At 34.5% G+C, this 23,626-nt stretch overlaps 1 long non-coding RNA gene across 5 annotated transcripts; it reads left to right on the forward strand.

Annotated features, from left to right (window-relative positions):
• The first annotated feature begins 6,044 nt into the window (after nt 1–6,044).
• LOC110912445 lies at nt 6,045–10,719 on the forward strand. Of its 5 annotated transcripts, none has more exons than XR_002577939.2 (5): nt 6,045–6,667; nt 6,769–6,857; nt 6,954–7,123; nt 7,208–7,689; nt 7,806–8,003. It is a non-coding gene; the product is annotated as an uncharacterized LOC110912445 (long non-coding RNA). The 5 variants fall into 5 exon arrangements; XR_002577938.2 differs by lacking the exon at nt 7,806–8,003 and adding an exon at nt 10,032–10,719 and having other exon boundaries at nt 6,046–6,667; XR_002577936.2 differs by having other exon boundaries at nt 6,054–6,667; nt 7,208–7,403; nt 7,483–8,003.
• Nucleotides 10,720–23,626: the final 12,907 nt, after the last annotated feature.

Here is a 23,626-nt window from a genome sequence, read left to right on the forward strand (position 1 = left end):
TCTGTTATCAGCCTTCAAGATCGCTGATGAAGTAGACGATGGTCCGATGGGGGTCGACGGTGGTCCGCTGGGATCTGATAGGTAACACGTACTGCCTCCTAGGGTTGTGGTTAACTTTGAAAGGTTAATACTGATTTAACAACTGATTTTACTCGTTTTATTCACGATTCTTAGTTGTTGGTTGTTGTGTTTATACGATTTGTTTTTATAACCTTATTTTAATTTGGGAGGAATTAGGGCTGTGGAAGTGAGAATGTAGGTAATCTTGTGTTTAAACTCAGTTACGACGAGCTTGAAAGAGATTTAATCAATCAAGGGATTTTGTGTAATTGAGCTGTGAATTTGTCATCTGTGAATTTCTGAAAGATCTATGCATGGAAGATTAGGCAGCTTCTAATATGGGTTAAGCATATGATTCTTCTTTTAATATCGTAAACAGTGGATTGATTTCTTGAAGTTTTAAATTATTCAATATTTAACCAAATTACCAAATAGTTTGCAATTTTTTCATTGTTTTGATGTTGAAAATTATTATTGTTTGGTTGAGAATTTGAAGATTTGTTTATGAGGTTCTGAAGGTTGTTGTTAATGCAATGTACACACGTGTATTTCTTTTATTTTGCTCTGTTCTGAAGGCGCTGTACACATGTGTATTCTGATTTTGATTGTTTTTAAGGCATTGTACACATGTGTATTATGATTTTGCTCTGGTTTTAAGGCGCTGTACACATGTGTATTATGATTTTGCTATGTTTTTTTAAGGCGATGTACACATGTGTATTCTGATTTTGCTCTGTTTTTAATGCGATGTACACATGTGTATAGCGTCTGTTTTTGTGATATCTCATATTTTTTTGTGAATTATGCAAAGTATTATTTGCTGAGTTTTTTTTTTTGTTATTATAGGAGACGTCGTAAACGAGAAAAGTGGAGATGGAAGGTCGATAAGGATGATTCACGTATAAAGTCGATAAGGATGATTCACGTATGTTTGTTTGCTTGGTCGATAAGGATGATTCAGCATACAACGCGGCGAATAGTTGTAAAAGACTATGTCTTTTTTTATTTTTCCGATTATGTTGCGTTTATTGTTTTCACGAAACTGGAACTTGTAATTGTATGTTTTTTTTGGTTTGGCAAACATTATGTAACTTGTTATTTGCTTAATATAAACTAGTTTTACAGCTTCTGTTTGTTTATATGTATGTATTATATAGCTAATTACACATATGTACCATGCTGAGTACACATGTGTACTGTTCAAAATCCCAAGTACACATGTGTACTGTTCGAATTCTGGTGGTGAAATGTGAAAAATAAAAATGAAATAAAAGATATTGTGGATAATGAATTTAAAAAGGAAAGATTTAATTTAATTCAATTATTAAATTAATGTTTTAAATCTAATTTTTTAGATAATTACAATCATACCCTTAACAACTAAAAAGGAAATCAATGGTCCAGATTAGTTCACGCAGTTCACGCTTGGGAGGTTGTTCACGCTGGAACCCTACCATATATATATATATATATATATAAAGTATATTGTACATTACGGCTTAACGTACTTCACGTACAACAACGTGCGTGATTTGTTCTATAACATGCGTGATTAATATTTTCAATATTTATGATTATTGTATTTCAACATGCGTGATTTTGGATTTTTGAGTTATAACGTGCATGATTTTAAAATGAACGTGCGTAATTACCTGTCATACGTGATGTACGTTATATAGATCTCAACTATAAATAAAATTAACAAAGAAAACAAGTGAGATTCGAATAGGAAAAGCATATATATACATACAAAAAAGAAACACGTTGAATTACAAAATTGAAACAGAAAGAAGACAAGGAAAACATGGAGAACACCAACCAAAAGCAGAGACTGCAAAGAATCTATTCTATGGTCAACTCCTATGGTTGTCCGTGAACATGTGTCTTAACTATTGTTAAAAAAAGTTTACTTGTATCAATTACATGTGTTAAAAGAGTAAAAGCTACCTTTTTCTTCATTAAAATAGTGTATTTCAAGTGAGTTTTCAAACACTGTTAAACATAAAACAAGGCGAGTAGAACACGAAATTAACCTTCTCGTAACCAAATTAATAGACGAAATCGAGCCATCATAGTTCATACTACATTTATGTAGGAGTAGGAATGATTTAAGTTGAATTAGTAATGATTATTCCAAGTTTTTTTTTTTTTTTTTATTATTATGAGTTACGTTCGGTTGGTTTCCGTCCCCTTAAGAGGTTTGTTCATTTAACTAGGCGAGTCCAAAATCTCAAACCATAATATATTGTGTTCGATGTTTCATTTTTTAACCCTTACATCCTTTAAGAAACTATGTTAGACTTTTCTGTTAAATATGAGAGCATCTATGTTATTTTACTCCTCATTTTACATTTGTAAAGGTTTAAAAAAATGGAACTTCGGGCCACGATATGTTAAGATTTTGGATTCACCTAGTAAAAATGAACAAACATCTGGCCATAATATGTTAGGATTTGGGGTTTCAGACTCACCTAGTAAAACTCAGGGACGAAAAGCACACTTAGCTCTTTTGTTATTAAAGTTACTGTACGATCAGAATTAGGGTGTTAACGGTTTAGTATTAAGGGTTTTAGGTCAAACCACGAGTCAAACCATTATTAAGGGTTTTTAAATTCTATAAACCAAAACCAAACCAAACCAAACCGTAGGATGACTTGGTTCAGGTTTGGTTTCACGCTTTAGACTTATTAAACATCTATAATAAATATATAAATATTAATATACATATATAGGGTCGGGATAACGGTAGAAAGTGTGAGAACGGTGAGAACGCCTAACGATCGTCTGATCAAAACAATCTATGGACTAGATTGGCGCGGTGGCGTTTTCGTAAATAACATCAATTTTATTATGTGGACGCGCTTCATTAAGGGTAAAAGGGTCTTTTGACTACTCCACACAAAACGCCATCTCATGAAATAAAACGCCAAGAACAAAAATCACAGACCATTCTAAGTAAAACGCCATTAAACATAAAACGCCAAACTTAATTATAGTAAAATCCCGCCAAAAAAAATCGTATATATACAACATCTCAGACCTTCAATTAAAAACACACACAAAAACCCAAACGCCATATTTGATATAACCCATTCGCCTTAGAAACGCCAAAAAACCCAAACATCAAATATCTTCTACCCCAAAACGTTTTTTTTTTTTTAAATTCAGTTTGGCTGTCAGTAAGATTTCGCTCAATGAAATAGATAAAATCCTTAAGTGAGGATATTGTCCATTTCATTGAGTAAAATCTTGTTGACTTATCCTAAACTTCCATCCAATTTTAACGCCAAAACATACAAAAACATTATTGAGGTTTGTTGTCAATAAAGTTTAGCTGTATGGGGTGGACAACATTGTCAGTTATCTTTCTTAACCGAGGATTAACAATGTTGTCCATCTCATACAGCAAAACATTATTGATTTTAGCATGATCAAAATTTGAGGTTTAAGATGATCTTATTTCGTGGCGTTCTTTTTATCGGTAAAACGCCAAAAACGTTAAAAAATCAAACTTTGTTGATTGTAAAAATTCAAGATTGTTGGCTGAAGGATCTAAACTCAATAACATTTTGCTGTATGAGATGGACAAATCTTCAAGAAAAAGATGCTGATGTCAGACTGTGTGCTTCCAAACAGCAACACAAAAAACTACTTGAAAAAACAAAAAAACAAAATGAATCATAAGAAAGTCGAACCAGCCAGTTAACATGATTCAAAAAAGAAGAAAGAGACTGGTGACAGAAAAGATTTGGAAGATCAATTGTTTATGTATTCTTTTTTTTTATTTTCTTTTTCAGTTAATTGTTATATAATAAAAACGCCATATATAATAAAAACGCTAAAACAACCAAAATGCTTGTTTAAACGATATCATCCAGTTAAACGCCACCAAAAAACTCCCAAACTATAATAAAATTACTTTGAAAAATTATTATAAAAAACCCAAAAAAATAATAAAAAAATAAAAAGCAAACTTGAAAATGTAACTAGAAACAGTAAATACAAAATCAGTAATACTGAAGAAACTAAAATGCCAAACTTGAAAGATGGGACGTGTTACTAGGGGTGTGCATGGGTCGGTTTGGGTCGGTTTTGACCAAAAACCATAACCATAACCGCGATTTCGGGTATTGGATAACCATAACCATAATCGATCGGTTATCGTGGTTATGGTTATTCGGTTTTGATGGTTATAGCGGGTCGGTTATGGGTGGTTAACCGTGTATTTAGCTTAGCTAAAAATAGCTTAAATTTTTTAAAATGGAATAAATTGTTATTGCATGTATATATTAGTATACTACATAGTATTAAAAAATACATATAATCTATAATATTAATACCAATTATTATCGAATATTCAAACAAAGTGATATGATACATTCCATAAATTCAAATAAACATTCAACCAAAAGAACAAAATGATATGAAAAACCCATAAGTACAATATGAAAAATCCATAAGTACTAAAAATCTTTAGTTAAAAACATCAAGTATTAAAAATAGGTGAAAAGTCCTAAATCCTACAAAGATTTATTACATGTCGGTTCGGTTCGATTATGGCGTGTATGGAAAAAATGATAACCATAACCGACCCGCTACTTTCGGTTTTCAAAAAACCATTAACCGACCCACCGGTTTTTTATTTGGTTCGGTTTTTTCGGTTCGGTTTTGTCGGTTAATTTGGTTATGGTTCGGTTAATTCGGTTTTTTGCTCACCCCTACGTGTTACAGACTTCAGAGATAAAGCTTATCAAAAACAATAATTACAAAACAGTAACTGAAAAGAAGAATACTTTATTATAATAATGCACCGCCTAATTTAGGCGCCAAGACATCCTATAAAATGATATGTCTCAGCAACTTCCATTTGATCAAATAAAAAAAAAACAAACGCTAATACTACTAAATACCACCCACTGTAAAACGCCAACAAATAAACTAAATGAATTGTTATCAGAGGGGGGTAACTCAGAAAGATTTTGCTGCATGAGATGGACAAAATTTCAAGAAAAAGATACTGATGCCAGTCATATGGCATTTTGTATTTTTTGTTCTTGAAGAAGGTTTGGATGAGGAGAAAAGATCAATGACACTGAAGAGTGGGTTCACTATAAAGATGAAGATCCAGATAAAGAAAAAGCGAAAAACTCACTCACACGCCATAGATCTATGTCCCCAAACAACCACAAAAAAAGCCAGTTCAACAGACGAGCAGGCAAAAAAAATCAAACCGATGGGTTTGTTAAGTTTTACATAAAACGCCATATATTTGGTGACAGTTCTTGTACTATTAAAGATGAGAGAGACTGATGACAGTGAAGATAGGGAAAAGAGATCCGATTAGGATCTTTAATTTATTTCCCTCCCTTGTATTTTTTTTCCCGTGGTTGAAATATAATCGAACAATAGTAAAACGCCAAGATACCACAAACGCCAAAATGTTTATAAAAAATAATAGAACAATAGGCCATCTTGTTTAAAACCCTTGGAAAACATCATTCAAATAGATTTCCTGCTCACTGGGTTCCAATGGCATAGGATGTGAATAAACGCCATAAACGCCAAAATGTTGATACAATGAAACCATTAAAATGCCATTAATTATTAAATTTGGTTAACGCCAAAAATCTTAAAAACCAAAAATTAAAACAACATTGGGAAAAACGGAACTGTAAAAGCAGAAGATGAAAGGACAAAAAAGCCCCCCGCCCTTTTCTAAGCGGCGTGACACGTGTTGGGCCAGGAAGCGTTCTCACTGTTCTCACACTTTTGAGTATTTTCTCCCGATCCCGTTTCTACATATATAATAGGTTGCAAAACATATCAGAAGATAGTATGTTCTATGAGGTCACATGATTGTTGCTTGCCAGTAAAACATGTCCTCATGTAAATTAAAACACAAACTTGTCATTGGGTAGCTTCCGTTAGCTAGTAAATATTCAAATGGCTAATTATATATACTTCTAATTTATAACATTCTTAGGCATTGATGGTTTGTATATTTTGCTTTAAAGTAGTATAACACTTTTGTTCTCATCTTTTGCCACGTTTCACTGCTTTTACACCTCCTCACCCACCACTGCTAATACTCTCTCTCATTCTCTTCTTCTCTACAATCAGATACACCCTCCTACACACACGCTCTCAATAGAGAGAAACATGAGACCATGGAGAACTCTGCCGCTGCTAGCCGATGTACGGCTTTGCAAGGCGGCGGTCGATCGTGGTAACGATGGCGCACACCGAAACTGAAAGACAAGGGTGATGGTGGTAACTGGTAGCCGTGTTAGCCGCAAGTCTCGACGGTCGCTGCTCACCTGAATCGACCGATACTTCTTTATATGCACCGCTCACCACCGACGTGATTTCCCTAAATCGAGACAATAGAGACGGAGCGGTGTTGTTATTAGGGTTATTTGACCAAATCGGTCGGCGATTGAAGATTTTAAGCACGAATCTTTGATATGCACAACGAACTCACTCAGATGAGGTTGACATTTGAGTATGAGGTGGGAACCATGATCGAGATTCCTCGAGCTCGATCTTCATCGACAAGTGGTCGCACGAAGCGTATTTTATTGGTGATATTGAAACATCTCTACAAAAGGTGTTTATCAGGTTCTTTTAAATACGTTGTAAATTAATTATGAATCGTTTGGTTTATGAATGTGGTTATAGCTTGTAATTTAATCTTTTTGTGTGATGCAGAATGGATGAAATTGATTGAGGGTCTCATTTGGTTTCCAACTTCCAAGAGGTGAAGCAAGTAAAAAGTTGATGACTGGGCCTTTGAAGAGGTACTAATATTTTTTTCCCTTCTACTTTTACTAAACCCAACAGATTTCTTGTTTAACTATTTGATTCCTTACATGGGCCTCATTCTGATTTCATAGGACCAACAGTTGAATCATTGGATGTATAGCGTGTGTTGCAACCGTGTCCTTGCGACGGTGGTGACGGAGACGCGATGGCAACCGGCTACGGACGTGGCTTCTCCATTCGTTCTGCGACTCTCTGACAAAGGGGCTATTGTGAATATTTGTTCTCATGCTGCAATAAAAGGGTGACCTTTTAATTTTTTAATCAGATTTGATTGCCTATGTGTTTATGAATGTTTATACAAGTTGGTTTCGTTTGGCGTATTTAGGTATGTGATCAGTTTTCGAGGTGGTGTTTGTATGTTGAGGATCATGTTGATTAGTGGTGGTTGCAAAATTTCAAAGACATAAAGCAATAGGTCTCACGCCACAACACGCGGAGACAACCAACTTAGTGAATGCTTTGTGCCTCCGACGCAACGTGCGGCGGGCTAATTTCTTATCATTTTCAACAGCTTCACTTGAGTATGGCTATTTTATACTGTTATGGTCCTAATTATTAGTTACACATGTTTGAATGATATGTTTTTAATCCTTTTGAAAGAGGGGCAGCTATTGAACTTTTTGCTTGGATTTTAAATTTTGTATCGTGTTGAAACGAGCTCCCAGATCTGTTTTGAGACGTGACAAGAGAAAGTAGGTGTTCTGTCGGTCTGTCGGTTCCAAAAGGTAGTCGCAAAATGGAGAAGATATCAACTGTAATAACTGGAGCTGACAAAAAGTTGCTGAAAATAGAACTCCAAGACAAGGGGTAAGTCTTCCCCTTCATAACCAAATTATTATAAGGGTGCTTATTACACTTGGTAGGCTAACAAGTTTATACTTTGTTTGTGAAACATGTCAAATTGCCACCGTTGCATGAGCAAGACGTAAACTTAAATGAACGGGGGCATGTGGGCTAAACGATCAAAATTCATACAAAGTGTATATTTATAAAATTTAAATATTTTGCTCCAAAAATATTGTAAATTATAAACTAAGGTACCACATCTTTCATGCGTGGTTTTGTGCTACTACACAATTATTAATATAAATATAACAATGTAGTTATAGTTGTTACTCAAATTTATGTGACGAACGAAGCATGATAAGGTGTTTATATCTAGTTGACTGCACGTCAATTTCGTTCGCCGCGGCGCAACGCACGCGATTCACTTTTCTAGGTATATAAACAATAAAAAACAGCCTGGAAAAACAGTCTACACAATTGTGTTTTGAGATAATATTATTCCACTATGAACAAAAAAAGCCCAACCAAAACTCAAAAACTTATGCAAAGCCTACATAGTAGAGACCCTTAAAAGGCTAAAGCCCAAATAAAAACTAAAAGAGTAGTGCTAAAATGGTCCTGAGTTTAGATATGTCAAAAAATGAAACCAGTCCTTTTGTATTTGGGTCCCTAAGGTTTCATTTTTGTTGTCATTTTCATCCAGTTGACGGATTAGAATTTTTTGCTAACTTTGTCCCTTTTTGTCTTTCTTCTCATTTGAATGAAGGGTATAATCATCATTTTGTGCCATAATATATTTTAATTAAATGAGGAAAACGATAAAAAAAAGAGAAGTACAAAAAATTTTAACCCAGTTTGGCAGTTGGATGAAAATAATAACAAAAATAAAATCTCATGGACCCAGATACAAAGTCATTAATTCCAAGATTATGTCTGTGTGGTGTTTGAATCAATGAATGAGTTTTTAGTGTTAAATTGGTAATTGGGATTCCGGGTGAGGGTCACTTCTTCTCATTCTGATAACACTTTTCCTGACAAATTGTGTTTTTTCTCAAACAAACAAACAAACCCCCAATTTAGATAATAGTAATTTTCTAGTTAATCTGCTAAATATTGACCATAAATTCCATATGAATACGACCTTACTTACCCGATATCGTTAGGTATTTAAGTAAAAGTACTTATTTTTTATTAGCCCACTACAAATACGAGAGATAACCAAAAGTTTTATAATACCATGTTAAAATCCATTTATACATTTGGTCAAATGGCCGTAATAATCAAAGGTGAAAATAGTTATTTACCTGAACTTCCCTCCATACAAAGTCAACTACAACTCTTTAAAGCAAAAGAAAGAGTATTGTTATACAAATATAAAGATCAAGTTATGTGTATATCCCATGTACGAAAACTTGCACCAAGATGATATTCTAATATTCATCTCCCAACCTAAAACCGGCTGTTTTTTATACATAAGTCTTTCTTAGCATTATCGTCCTTTGTTTTTATCTACGACAGTTGAGAAGGTCACAACCTCGGCTCTAACCAACTCGTTTCCATAATCATATTTCTTATTGTGCATTGGTCTGCATAGTGTTGTGTCAACCGGTCCCCTTCTATATGAAACCACCTCCGGGCTTTGGTAACCGATACCCTCAACATTCCACTCGTTTTCCTATCGAAAATCTCAACCGCAAAACTTTGGTTAAATAATAAATAGGGGCTCAAGTTAATCTATTAAAAGTTGGACTTTCAACCCTGGGCTTATAGCTCAGTGGTTATGGAAATGAGGGAAGACTTTTGACCGAATGGTCTTGAGTTCGATTCCTGATCCACCCGGGTTTTATCAGCTTTGCATTGTCATGCCCTCGGGCGGGTGCAGGGTCGGGTTTTCCCCGGAACTGGTGGCATGGTGGGCTAGGGGCTCCGTGCGTGCAGGTTGGGCTGCCGCGGGCTACCTTTCGGCCAATGGGTGCCGCGTACGGAGTACCCGGCGATTCTTATGTTGGACGTTCAAAAAAAAAAGTTGGACTTTCACTTCATTAAATTCAGAAAATCATTGAGGCCCAAAGTAGGCCCATTTTGAATATTAAGCGTTGAACAACCCGAAACAAATATAACTCGAGCAGACCTAAATCTGTGAGAAAAGACCCACTTTTTGGTAATGTACACCCAGTTGAACTTTGTGGCCCAAGTTGAACAGTCAAATGAGGCCGAATATGTTGATTGATTCACAAGTTCACTTATAATAACTGATCCAATATATTGTTCTTGGTAATTATTATTATTTTTTGTAAATTTGTTTCTAAAAACTAATCGAACTACATATCTGACTGATCTGATTTGTTTCATTTGTTTTGAAGTTACGTTGGAAGGAAATATACAATCTAAAGTCAAGGTTAAATTTATACTTTGGACCGATTAGCGAACCGACCTGTCTGGTTTCCAAAACCATAGAAGAAGAAAAAGACATAAATGTCCATGTAATGATTCAAACCCAAGAGCTGGTCAAGATTGTCTTTGAAGGTAAATAGAAACAAAGAAGTTTTATGCCGAAAAGAGCTGGAACATATTATACGTATGAAGTGATCATCATTAGGAACAGGCCCATCGGTAGCGACTATGATCAACAACAAATATGTTGTCGATAGTAAATGTGATAAGAAAGTACATTGGACTATCAACAGATACTTGCGCTGTCTACATCTACTCTCCTCAGACTCTACCTTAGCTTTACTATTGTTGAGATTTACTGAGTATGATGATGATGATTGGACTATCAACAGATACTTGGGCGATCAACAATAGCCTGAGCTATTAGCAGCAATTGCGATGAGAAGTAACTTGGGCCTTTAACGGAAGTTTGGGCAGTTGGTTGTAACTAAATTATTGCTGACAGAAGCAAGCATTAGCAATATCTAAGTTACAACGATCTCCTATGGATGGTAATCAAATAAATGTTAATTGTTTTAACCACCAACAGACACACTCTCTCCCGAAGTGTTGTGATGGTTTCCCAAGTCTGGTTCTACTACATTTACTTCAAGAAAGTTAGATGCTCGTTATTATTTCTCTTTAAATAATATAATTGGAGTTTTAGGAATACCGTCGAAACACTTCAATATGAAGTGAACATACATGATTTATAAATATCTAAAAGCATTCCATGCTATAGAATCTACAATAAAAAATACACTGCATGTAACTAAAACCTTTTGATTATTAAAATCTAAAATCTAAAACATTGATTACAACTTGATCCATGACTACAGCCCTCACATATAAAGCTTTATAAAAAGCAGGTAGATTACAATTTCACATCAACCTTTCAATATCGTATTGTGTATTATTAACAGACTCGTTTTATTAAGAATTAAGGAGATCAAAATCGTGCTTCTCATTATGTTTCTATAGGTCTTTCTTCTACCATTTGCTTGAGCCTAGAGGTGGTAAAATAGTGGGCCGGTGGGTTGGGTCATTGTTGGTTCAAATTTTGAATGATGTTTAAGTTTAATTTAATTTAAATACTAGAAATTAGCAAGGGCTTATAAGTGTTAGTAACAAATGTTAGGGAGTGTTTAAAAAAAATGAATTTTTTACTTTAAACCAAAAGTAGTTGATAAATTACTTTTTACTAAAAAGTATTTGAATTTTTACTTTTAACCTAAAACTTTTCATCTTTTACAAGTTAACCTCACAGCTTTTTTATTTTCGACATTGGTCCCTAAACTTTTCATATTTCGAATTGTTTTCGTTTTACTCTTCGTTCTAAATCTTGCGAGGTAACACGAAACAACGTGCGTGTGTGGTTCAACGTTTTTACGCCGTCTATTTTTTCCTATGTGACAGGTTCGTCATAAATGCAGGTCCGAGATCGACTTACTTATTATTTTCTATGTTTTACGTTTCGATCTAATTTCTTCGCATTAACACGCTACGAATTCAGTGTTGGTGATCGCTCGCAGTGGTGTGACATTGATGTTATTTGGCACGGTTTTATGTCCCCACCGCAACGCGAGGGTGCTTAATACTAGTTATACCTAGTTTGCATCCAATATTATTTCACAAAATTATTATACCAATAATTAAATATTTTTTGAACGGCATAATTATATATTAATAGACGGGCCACTAAAAGACTGTAAAACTAAACAAAAACACAAAATTAAATGATTACATCTCAAATATTAAAGTCATTTCATCTCTCGGCACCAAATCTTTTAGCTTCAATCTACGTTTTATATATGCAAGTGGGTTAAATTTACACTTTTAACCCACTTCTTTGGAGATGGGTTATATCTTTTTTACTTTAATTTTGTTACTTCATTTTAATTTAAACTAGTGAAATTCCCCCGCGCTTCGCGGCAGGAGTTCAGTCGGTATCTATTTGTTTCCTTACGGTACTGACACTCACTATATTAATCGAAAGAAAAAACTTTATATCGATCGAAAAGAATAAAAACGAATATCGATAATGGTACCAATGTTTTTCAGTTGATATCGGTTCGATTGGTTTTCGTTCTTTGTTTATTTTTGTCAAGATATAAACTTTATTGAAATGAATATTGTGCCGGTATCGTTCTAAAACGAACCGAAACAAATTGAACAACATCTGTATAACACCATATTTATTTTATTTTTTTGTTTTTGATAATCTAACACGACATCGCTACCATACTGTACCAAATCGAACAACATTGGTACATGTATGTATTCATTTTTATGGCTTCTTGTTTGATAACGTATACCATGCCGCTATCGTAGTTAACCAAACTCAAACCGACCGAACAAAATCGGTTCGCTATCGGTATTTATTTTGATTGATTTAATTTTTTCGATAAATTGATATTGTATCACTACCGTACCGTACGAAACATCATTAGTACCGATACATATATTCATTTTATAGTTTCCGGTTAATTTTTTTTCATTTATACAAATTTGTCTGCAACAATAAATGAATATCAGTACCAGTACCGTGACAATACGAACCGGTCGATATCATTCGAACAATCTCGGTGTTTGTACCGGTGTTCGTTTTTATCGTTATTGGTCGATGATATTGAGTGCATGCATCAAATGGGTACTATAAAAAACCGAACTGATACCGATCCAATGCCTGTGATAACGTATCGTCACAACGTGCAGTCAAATAAACATAGATGCAAATGTAGAAATTTTTTAAAAAACTACAAAGGCAAGTTAATTACTAAAAAACAAATTAACTGATAAATAAAATACTAATAATAGAAAAACAAACACTTAAGAATTATTAATTACTATTTATAATTAAAAGTTTAAAAAATAAAAGAATATATAATATACTATGAAAAAATTAAATTAATTAAAAAATATAAAACCCTATCCCCTTATTTATTTTAATTTATCTTTGTCTAAAGAAAAAAAGGAAATGATTACTTGAAAAATGGAAAGGAGGACCATGGTTGTCATGGTTTAATCTATGCAAACCATGGTAGATTAGGGAGGGGGTGGTGAGGAATGGCAATGGGCCGGGCTCGGGTCGAGTATTGGTAATCCCAGGCTCGTACCCGGTTGTAATTCTTTGTCCCATACCCGGCCCGTTACGCGTCGGGTATTTTTCGGGTAATTACCCGTCGGGTATCGGGCATACCTGCGGGTATCAGGTATACCCGTTAATTTCTTAAAAATACCCATTGGGACAAATGTGCAATTTTTACTTTGATGTTTATATAATTTACTATTTTAATGACTATAACAAATGTAAATATGATTAATAACTTACATATCATATTCAGACCACATATATTATACTAAATTAAAACGATTACTTAATTAAGTAATTGTATCAGGACCACCTAATTGTATAAAACATCCGCATAATAAAGGGTGATAGCTTCCATATCCAATATACATGCTCAAATATAAGTTATATGTTCACTAAACACTTGCCAAATACATATCCACATATGACTATAGAGAAGATAATAAATACATCTACTAAGTTTATATATATGGAAATCTATAATATGATACTTTCGGGTATTATTCGGGTAAATGGGCCGGGTATCGGGCGGGTATCACTAAATCCCATACTCGTACCCATACCCGATTTTTTTTCTATTTTTAAGCCCGTACCCGGCCCATACCCATTGGGTTTCGGGTATATCTGGCCCGTATGTTTCGGGTTTCGGGTACACCCGTCGGGCTTGGGCTTTATTGCCATCCCTAGTATAGCCTTCCATTCATGTTCCTACATGATGAATCATGTCTCAACCATGACCCCCACACGCTTTAGCCTTATATGATACTGGCACTTGATGTAGCAACCAAAAAAAGGAAACCCAATATTAAAGTCCTAATATATACACACATTAAAATACTTTTCTTCATGTTTTCTACCATAACAATTAACAATTGTTTAAAAAAATCATTGGCGATTGTTTAAACATCTAAAAACATTACAAATATTGCCAATATCATGCAGTCATCCTCATTGTACTTTATCAAATTCATTAGGCAATAAAAAAAGAAAAAAAAAGAAAAGAAAACTTACTGTTCATCGTAAGTTTCTTTTAATATGTATATATATAACTAGTGGTTTTTTCCCGCACCACGCTGTGGGAACTTAGTTTTATCCGTTCATTTTGTTCTTGTACTGACACTCGCTATAGCAGCGGAAAGAAAAAACTAAAAAAAACAAAGTCGTGATATGCCTAAAAGAATACGTTCTTTATATCAATCAAAAACCATAGAAAAGAATACAGCTTCCGATATACCGATATTTGTAACAATGTTGTTCGGTTGAAATCGGTTCGGTTGGTCACGCATCAACCCTCGTATAGTTTACCGTAAAAAATATCTTTTTCCATATTTTTGTTGGCACTCGTATAGTTTACAGTTTACAATAGAAAAATATCAATCGAAAACGATTCAAAAATATCGGTTCCGATACTACCGATATTGGTACCAATGTTATTCAGTTGAAATTAGTTGGATAAGTCCCATATCAATACTCGTATAGTTTACGATACAAAAAAAATGTGTTTTTTATATTTTTATTGATGCTTGTATAGTTTACAATAGAAAAAAAAAACAAATTGAATATCATTGTGAGTTTCAGGTCGATTTGGTACGATAGCGTCACGGTATCCATTTTAAATATCATTGTCAGTTTCGGTTCGATATGGTATGACAGCGTCACGGTATCTATTTTAAATATCATTGTTGGTTTCAGTTCGATTTGGTACGACAGCGACACGATATCCATTTTCAATAAAAAAACACAAATTAGAAAAAATCAAAATAAATATAATATTAAAAGTTTAGTTTTACTGTTCATCACTACTTTATAATAATAATAATAAAATAATAATAATAATAATAATAATAATAATTATAATTATAATTATAATTATAATTATAGCGGGTTCATTTCATCTTTTAATTGATTTAACTTTTTACGGTTTACAGGGTGAGAAAATTCGAGATATTCACAGGTATTCAAAGTGTGCATTTCTAGATCATAGGATGTTGTCTTTAAAATCGTTTAATAATACGATTTTATACAAACCATGACATATATGTATATACTATATGTGTGGATTAATAAAATCTTGTATACACTACTGTCGCGAATGTTATTAACTAAAAGTCAACAATGACCACAAACTAACAATTTATTATTTTAATTGCTTAGCAATAAAGTAATATATCTCCAACACCAGTGGACATAATAGATACCAGATGATCTAAGATACAAGATAAGATACAAAGCAAAATTTAATATTTTCCTTTTCTTCCAACACATCAATCTTCAATACATGCTCTAATTAGTGGGGTGTTCAAAACTATTCGTATTCGAAAATCCAAACAAAATATCCGATATCCGAATCCGAAATATCCGAAAATTCAGATTCGAAAATATCCGAAATATCCGAAAAATATCCGAAAACTTATATTCGGATATCCAAAACTATCTGAAATATCTGGTTCCAAATATGAAAAAAATAATAAAAATAAAAATTAAATAAAAAGATGGATCTTTGGACATCCGATTCACTATCCGATCGGATATCCGAATTTTCGGATACGGATTCGGATAGTGAAATCTGGTATCCGAAAATTTTGGATATCCGAATTTTTAGATATCCGGTTTTGAACACCCTAGACATAAGTACCATATTTATTATAGTTGTGTATGCGTATATACATGTTCAAGCAAAAGATGTAACTAGCGTTACCATGTTCAAGCAAAAGACGTAACTACCATTACCATGTTCAAGCAAAAGACGTAACTACCATTACCATATTTTTAATAGTTGTGTATTATAGTGTAACTACCATTACCATATTTATTATAGTTATGTATTATAGTGTGTATAATACATGTTCAAGCAAAAGTTTCGGATATCCGAATATAAGTTTTCGGATATTTCAGATATTTGATACTTCGGATATTCGGATATCCGAAAAAAATAAAAATTAAATTTTCGGATATCCGAAATATCCAAAAATTTTTAAAATCACTTTAAAAGTTATCTACACACGGTTAAAGGTTCAAAGTTCCATGTTGTTATGTTACACCCTGAGAAGAAGAATCTGATAAGCTTTAAACACTATCTGTTATGTTGAAAAAACCTTTACATTTTATAGTTATTAATTTTTTTCAATCAACTGCAATGGTTACCCAGGGATTTCATGCAACATTATTTCACTGGTGATAATTTGTTCGATGATTTTGTTATCCTTTTCGGCAAGAATTATATGTGGAATGTTAGGATAAGAAGACTTTGGGATATTAACCATTATATTCGTGATTTTTCTCAGGTTGCAAATGATCTTTGTTTAATAACCGGTGATTTAATTGTTTTTGAGTTGCTTGAGGACCGTGTTTTTAGAATTTTACTGTTCCGTCCTAACAGTCTGCAGTCACTTACTCCGGACCTTGCCTTACCAGTTGTCGAAGTGGTTAAGAATGATGACGAAGGTTTCATTTTGGATCGTGGATTTTACGTTTTTATTGCCGACTCATCAAAGACTGAACATGTAACATGTTCTAACTAAGTCCTTTTTGGTATTTAAGTATTTATTATTTTTCGAAAGTTTCTTTTACATTTATATTGATTTAATTAACTAATATACTTTCTTTATAAATTACCTCTTTGCCCTCATGGTATGATAAGTTCGACGATTTGAAAAGCTATGCGATTGGTCCGGTGGTTATAACAAATGATGAAGGTAATGAATGGACTGTTGTTGTCAAGTCTACTACAACTGGATATTGTTTCTCGAACGGTTGGTTAGCAGTTTTCGTGATATTGTTGTGGAAGATAAGGACATCATAGTTTTCCAAGTTCTTGATGCACAAACGTTAAAAATGACCCATTTTGAAGCTAACCATCTATCAGGAGTTAACAACAAGTTCTGTCTAAAGATGTTATTTCCAGAGAACTGTAACTTCGTAAGTTTAGATTTTCTTACTTATTATTACCAACTGGGTTATTTATTAATGATATACTTTTTATGTTATTTGCAGTGGTTGCCGAAAGATTTTATGAACCGTTATTTCAAGGCTGACACTCAGGAACTTGAATTTACAATTCGTTTTGGAAGGAACATGTGTGGAGGTTTAAAGTGAACATGCTGTGGGGATCCAACTACTACATTGTCGATTTCTCACAAATCACAAAGGATCTTCATCTCATATCTAGTGTATTATTGTTTTTGAGTTGGTTGCCAGTCATGTTTTCAATATTCTTCTTTTTTGCCCTAATGGAATCGAATATGTTTTTCCCAAGGTTGCTTTTACTGTTGGTGTTGACGAACATGAACAAACTGAAGAAATGGATCTGATTGAAGATTTATTAGTAGATGGCTCTCAACAGGGCATGGATTACGAACAACAAGATGTCAGCGATGGTAATGATGATGTGTCCTTTCAAGACGAGCCTGTCTTGGAAGATGATGTGGTAAATGTTCCGCCTGATGTCCCAGTTGTAGAAGGCGAGCCTGTCTTGGAACAAGAGTTTTTAGATGTTCCACCTATTCCACCAGTTGTTGATCAACCCGATGAGTACGAACTAACATGGCATCTCACTTTTCGTTTTGTAAGTATCTCATTATCTAAATCCGTTAATTTAATATTATGGAATGTTTTTAAGTTTGAATTTTTATTAATGATTTAACTGTCTTCTTTTATTGAACTGTAATGCAGTGGTTCCCGAAGGCCTTTGCCACGAATGTGGATTTATCAGCCCTTGATGAAATGACAGTTCAAACTGAAGACGGCTTTTCAATGACTTTGGAGATGCGGGAAGAAACTGCATATGGCAGCATTAGAAATGCATTAAGAGGATGGCAAAACTTTATGCTGCAAGCTAGTTTGGAGGATGGAGGTCAGTTCGTGCTTCATTATGATAGGAATCTCCAAAGGTTGCTCATTGCTAACCCCAATGTTTAGAAAATGTATGTTTTGTCGATAATATATGTGGTAAACAATTATGCTGGTAGTAATCATGTTTAAGGTTTTTTTGTCATCGTATAATGTTTGGACAAAATTGGCGATTATTATGGCTCTACCATGTATTTTGTATGGTACCATTTTCGAACAGTTATAAGTATATACTTATGGTTTATATGGTACGTTTAGAATGTTTTATGTGTTTAGTTGGTGTTAAGCAACCCGCGAAACTCGCGGGTTCTTAGACTAGTACAAGATACAAAGCAAAATTTAATATTTTCCTTTTCTTCTAACACATCAATCTTCAATACATGCTCTAATTAGTAGGGGTGTTCAAAACTATCCATATCCGAAAATGCGAACGAAATATCCGATATCCGAAATATCTGGAAATTCGGATATCCGTATTTTTCCGATTCGGATATTGATTTTAAAAATTTCTAGATATTTCGGATATCCGAAAATTTAATTTTTATCGGATATCAGAATATCCGAAGTATCTGAAAATATCTGAAATATCCGAAAACTTATATTCGAATATCCGAAACTATCCGAAGTATCCGGTTCTGAATATGAAAAATAAAAAAAAAATAAAAATTCAATAAAAAGTTAGATTTCTGTCGCAACCCCCGTCCCCTAACATCCCGGGAACGGGCGGCCGCGACCAGTTTCGGTGGTATCGGTGTTTATCATTTTGGCAGCGGAAATTACATCAGGACTGTAGTTAGGAAATATTTTATCAGAGTAAAATACCACATTTTCATAATATTAAACACGAGGGAATAATCCCAAGTTTTAAGTACACATATTTTCGTAGGGATAAACCCTATTTTATTTAATAAAAACATCTCTTTATTTTAGTTAACTTTATAGCCACTTTTTCCAAGCCTTCAGTGCTGTCCAGCTGGCTTCTATTTGGCTTTCACATTTTGTTACCTGAAACGCGTTTAAAAAACATTTTGCCAGTGGGAAATACTGGTGAGTAAATCTCAATTTAATCAAGTTAAGTAAAACCATTGTACAGTATTGAGGGCAGTCGCGCAATTACATTTGTTTCCATCTACTTTAATTACCACCCACGGTACTGTCAACCCGACTTGTGGTCATGTTACTCCTCGCAAGGTAGTAACAAATTCTGTATATACAAAACCCCAACATACCGAAGATAATTGTAGAATACAAATACTCAATAACTGTTTAATATGATATTAATTGTGTGAGGTTTTGTAAAAACAGTTTGCAAAAAGGAGATTACTCACATTGCTGTCTTAGGTTTTCCTTTTGGGTTTCCTGGTGATTATCTATTAAATACACAAATGCACACGCGTTAGTATAATAACCCAATATTTACATTAGTTATAACCTCCCCGAGACGGCATTCCAACGACTACGTCAGGCAGAACCTCGACAGCCGTTACGGAACCCTAGATAAATCGGGCAGCGTATCTAATACATAACTGGGGTTATAATACTTACAACGAGGCAAAACTTCGTTATTTATGGGGGTATACTACCCAAATATTACTTCAACTATGCAGAAATTCGAGAGAGAGGGAAAGATCATGAGCGAATTCGACTGAACTGCCGATGCCCTCTTTATATAGGGTCTGATTTCAAGTCCCTCGCGGCCAGCGTAGGATTATGCTGGGGCTTACGCCTCCCACGACATAGGGTTGTAGGGCGTAGGTTTGCTGATTCGCCAACTGTAGGCCTGACACGATGCTGACACGTGGCACGCTAGGGTGTCGCCTTGACTTTGGGCTGTCGCGCCCCGCGTAGGAGACCCTAATGGCCTACGCGACCCGTGAGCGACACATAAAACTTGATTTTATTAAAATTTTTAATTATATAGGGTATTTTGGGCTCGGTTTTCACATATGGGGTGTACTTTAGGACATATTGGGACATTCTAATTATCTTTAGGGTGTCGAAAAATTTAGGAGAGTTGTTATATCCTCCCCACCTTGTTTTAGAGCTCGTCCTCGAGATCTACTGGAACAAGTGTGGATATTTCCTTTGCATTTCTGATTCAAGCTCCCAAGTATACTCTGGTCCTCTTTTGGAGTCCTATTTCACTTTGACTAGAACTAATCTCTTGTGCTTAAGGTTCTCGACTTTCCTGTCTTCATTTACCTCTATATCCTTAAGAGGTACTATCGGCGATTCATTGGCTAAGCACTTCTTGAGATTAGATACATGAAATACAGGTCCTATTCTTCTAATAATCTCAAAAGGTCCAACATACCTGGGGCTTAGCTTTTCCCTTTTGATGAATCTTACCACTCCTTTCCTAGGAGAGACTTTCAATAACACTTTGTCACCTACTTGAAATTCCAATGGCCTTCGTCTGTTATCAGCATAACTCTTTTGTCGATCACGTGCTGCTTTCAGTCGTTCCTTGACTTGAACAATTTTGTCTGTCGTTTCTTGTACTATCTCTGGTCCAGAGAGTTGTTTTTCTCTGATTTCTACCCAACAGACTGGCGTTCGGCACTTTCGTCCATAAAGTGCTTCGAATGGTGCAGCATCGATACTGGTGTGATAACTATTATTATCAAAGAATTCAATTAACGGTAAGTGATCGTCCCAATTACCTCCGAAATCAATTACACAAGCTCTAAGCATATCCTCCATGGTCTGAATTGTCCTTTCGCTTTGTCCGTCTGTTTGAGGATGATAAGCTGTGCTTAGATTCAACTTGGTTCCCATTGCCTTTTGGAAACTTGTCCAAAAATGAGAGGTAAAACAGCTATCCCTATCAGAAACAATTGATAAGGGAATTCAATGTAATGAAACTTTTTCATTTACATAAAACTTAGCTAATTGTTCCATACTGAAAGTTTCCTTCATTGGTAGGAAATGAGCTGACTTAGTTAGCCTATCTACAATCACCCAAATTGTATCATTACCTTTTCTTGTTTTGGGTAATTTGGTAACAAAATTCATTGTTATCAATTTCCATTTCCACACTGGCATTTCTAACTGTTGCAATAGACCTGAGGGTTTCTGATGTTTAGCTTTGACTTGTGAACATGTTAAACACTTAGAAACATAAACTGCTATATCCTTCTTCATTCCTATCCACCAAAAATTCTTCCTTAAGTCCTGATACATTTTATCACTTCCAGGATGCATCGTATACTTAGACTTATGGGCTTCTTCTAATATACGGTGGCGTAGGTTTCCTAATTTAGGTTTCCACATTCTCTTCTTATGGAATCTCCAAATCTCATATGTTCCTTGTTCTAATTCTTTGATCATTCCTTTTAATTTTTCAGTATCATCATTGATTACTGATTCTTGTGCTTTTCTAATCTGTTCATTTAAATCTATCTGCAGATTTAATTTAAGAGAATGTACTCTTTTTGGCTTTTCATGATACTTTCGACTTAAAGCATCAACTACCACATTAGCCTTTCCTGCATGATACTGGATGTTACAATCATAATCACTAAGAATTTCCATCCAGCGTCTTTGCCTCATATTCAACTCCTTTTGCCCAAAAACATACCTTAAACTCTTATGGTCAGTGAAAATGGTAAACCTACTACCGTAAAGGTAATGTCTCCAAATTTTCAAAGCAAAAATTATTGCTCCTAATTTTAGATCATGGGTTGAATAGTTCTCTTCATGATTCTTAAGTTGTCGAGATGCGTAAGCTATAACCTTTTGGCGTTGCATTAACACACATCCATAACCTAACTTAGAAGCGTCACAATAGCTTACAAAGTCTTCAGTTCCTTCTGGTAATGCTAGTATGGGTGCATTGGTTAGTCTTTGCTTAAGAATTCTAAAGGCTTCTTCTTGCTTTGGTCCCCATTCAAACTTAACAGATTTATAGGTTAACTTAGTTAAGGGAATGACTATTCTAGAAAAATCTCGAATAAACCTTTTATAATAACCTGCCAGTCCTAAGAAACTTCTAACCTCGGTTGGTGACTCAGGGGTTTTCCATTTGGTAATCGCCTCGATCTTGGTGGGATCCACATGAATTCCTTCATGATTGACTAGATGTCTAAGAAACTGTACCTGTTCTAACCAAAACTCGCACTTTGAAAACTTTGCATAAAGCTTTTCTTTTCTCAGTAAACTTAGAAGTGCGTGCAAATGCTTTGCATGCTCCTCTTTACTCTTAGAGTAAATGAGAATATCATCTATAAAGACAATTATGAATTTATCCAAATATGGCTTACATATTCGGTTCATCATGTCCATAAATGCAGCTGGGGCATTGGTTAAACCAAAGGGCATGATAGTAAATTCATAATGGCCATACCTTGTTCTAAATGCGGTTTTAGGAATGTCCTCTTCCTGTATCTTTAATTGATGATATCCTGATCGTAAATCGATTTTATAGAAAAATCGAGCTCCTTGCAATTGATCGAACAGATCATCGATTCTCGGTAATGGATACCGATTCTTAATCGTGACTTTGTTCAATTCACGGTAATAAATGCACATACGCATAGATCCGTCTTTCTTTTTAACGAATAAAATTGGTGCTCCCCATGGCGATGAACTTGACTGTATGAATCCCTTCTCTAACAGTTCGTCTAACTGTTTCTTTAGTTCCTGCATCTCTGCGGGTGCCAAACGGTAAGGTGCTTTAGCAATTGGCACTGTTCCTAGTAGTAGGTGGACTCTGAATTCAACTTCCCTGTCTGGAGGTAGTCCTGGTAATTCTTCCGGAAACACACCTGGATACTGAGATACTACTGGAATATTTTCAGTTCTTTTCCTTTAGTGTGAGTGATTATGGAAATCAAATACACTAAAGATCCTTTTCTTATATAATAACTTGCTGTTTTCATTTGTAGCACCCCGAAAACGGGTTTGGTAATCAAACCACGTTAATACTAAAAGACGGGTAAATTATCGTTAGTGGTAAAATTTACCCGGAAAATATTAGGATTTATATAACTAAACCTAATATTTAATAAAAAGGAAAGATAATGCTTTTGAGAAAAATAAAGTTTATAGAAGCCTGAGTTAACGGGGCTTGAAATAAACTGAGTCGTAAATTCCCCGAACCCATTAATTTAACTAGGAATGTTTAACCTAGTTAATAAGTGGAAATATTGTTAGAAATAAGTAGGTTGTAGCCAACTTAATAACTAACCAAACAAGAGGGGCCAAATTCGGATAAATGGAAAATTTTGTTATAAAAACAAAAGTCTAATTAAAATACACACTAAGTGTGTGTTGAGGGTTCTGGGATCGACATCAGGAAGCTCCCAGGAGATTCAAAACCCTAGTTCAACATAATCATCAAATTGAAGGCTCAATCAAAGCTCAAATTCACAATTGAACGTGAATTAATGATCACCCAAGCTAGGGGATCATAAGGTATGTCAAATTTTGATGATTTGTGAAGTTGTGAAATTAGGATAATCATCGTAATCGCGAATTATGAATGAATTATTGAAGCTATGATTGAATTAGTGATAAATACATGCTTAGGGACCAAACCCTAAATGAAAATCATACCTAGGATGATATAATTTGAATGAATTAATG

The sequence above is a fragment of the Helianthus annuus genome, chromosome 15 (assembly GCF_002127325.2).
Source record: "Helianthus annuus cultivar XRQ/B chromosome 15, HanXRQr2.0-SUNRISE, whole genome shotgun sequence".
NCBI lineage: Eukaryota > Viridiplantae > Streptophyta > Magnoliopsida > Asterales > Asteraceae > Helianthus > Helianthus annuus.